This window comes from Tupaia chinensis, unplaced genomic scaffold (genome assembly GCF_000334495.1).
Source record: "Tupaia chinensis unplaced genomic scaffold, TupChi_1.0 Scaffold000403_1, whole genome shotgun sequence".
In the NCBI taxonomy this organism is placed as follows: Eukaryota; Metazoa; Chordata; class Mammalia; order Scandentia; family Tupaiidae; genus Tupaia; species Tupaia belangeri.
The window spans coordinates 1012937-1014376 of NW_006159905.1; the positions used below are offsets into that span (position 1 = coordinate 1012937).

Below are 1440 nucleotides of genomic sequence, written 5' to 3' on the forward strand. Positions count from 1 at the left end.
CATACGCTTGCCAGACAGACAGAGACAGAGAGACAGAAAGTGAGAAATCATCCCCCAGGGGGGATGGCCATGCTGCAATCCCTTCTCCTCCATTCTCCTCTTGGGATCTTGGGCATGCATGCACACGTGCCCAGCGTGAGTTTAAGCCACCGGGTCCGGGACTCAAACCGTGGTCAACTATGTGGGAGTCCAGCGACATAGCCATTATGCTAACTCCTGGTCCCATAGTTCTTTTTTTCTTGATTAAGACTTATTTTTGAGAAGGTTCCACATGGCTCCAGCGAACTAGATTTTTCAGGCAATGAAGATTTTCTACTGATAATTCAGCCTCCAACAAACGAGCTAGCGGCTGAACTTCAAGAATTTGAAAGAAACACAACATCCATCATATTTTTAATATACGTAATGTATAGTACTTCATATAATTTATTAATGTCATTTTCTATAAGACACTGTAATCAATTCAGTGACGTCAGTATTGATCTCATACAGACAAAAGGTGAGAAGCTGGGTTTTCTCGTGTACTAAGTCCAAAACACGTGCTAAAATGTTAACAAGTACAACGGTGGGAAGAGATCAGCTTTCAGGATGACTCGAGTTTGCAGTAGCTGCTTCACAAGGATTTTCCTTGAGACTTGGATGCCACCCAGCGTAGCCGTATCTGTGCCAACGCCAGCTCGGGACCACCCGACCACCTCCTTTCGCCAGCTCCACTTTCGCCTGCTTTACCGCCACCACTGCTGGATTTGCCAGATGGTTCTGAAGAGAAGAGTCTCGTCATGAACTCAGAAACACCAGGCAGCTCATGGCTGGAGTTCAGCGTCTTCACAGCCTGCTCCATCTCCCAGCTCGTGTCAGGATCACTTGTGTTCACTTAGGGCAGCAGCACAAACATCAACAATGGGGTGGGGGCCAGCAGATGGCGTCATGGTTACATTGCTGGATTCCCATGTAGTTGACTACGGTTCGAGTCCTGAACCTTGCAACTTCAAACTCATGCCTGGTGCGTGTGCGTGCATGCCCAGGATCCTGAGAAGAGACCCGAGGGTAAGGGATTGTGGCATGGCCATCCCCCCAGGGGGTGAGTTCTCACTTTCTGTCTCTCTGTCTCTCTGGCAAGTGCATGCACCCTGTAGCAAAAATCTCTCTCTCTCTCTCTCTCTATATATATATATGTATATATAAACACACACTATCATTATAACCATTGGATTAATCAGAAAGTCTGTCCCGCCTCATGATTCTCTCTCTTTTTTTTAAAATTTTTATAGGGGCCAGTAGGTGGCATGGTGATTAAGGGTGCTGGACTCCCACATGGCCGACTGTGGTTTGAGTCCCAGACCTGGTGGCTTGCTTTCTCACTTTCCCTCTCTCTCTCTGTCCCTCTCTCTTGAAAATAATATAAATAAACAAAAAAATACATAAATACAGGGACCAGCA

General features: G+C 46.5%; 1 pseudogene; it reads right to left on the reverse strand.

Moving 5' to 3' along the window:
• Positions 1–613: 613 nt before the first annotated feature.
• The window catches only part of LOC102493835 (60S acidic ribosomal protein P0-like), a 4880-nt pseudogene continuing 4053 nt past the window's right edge, over positions 614–1440 (reverse strand).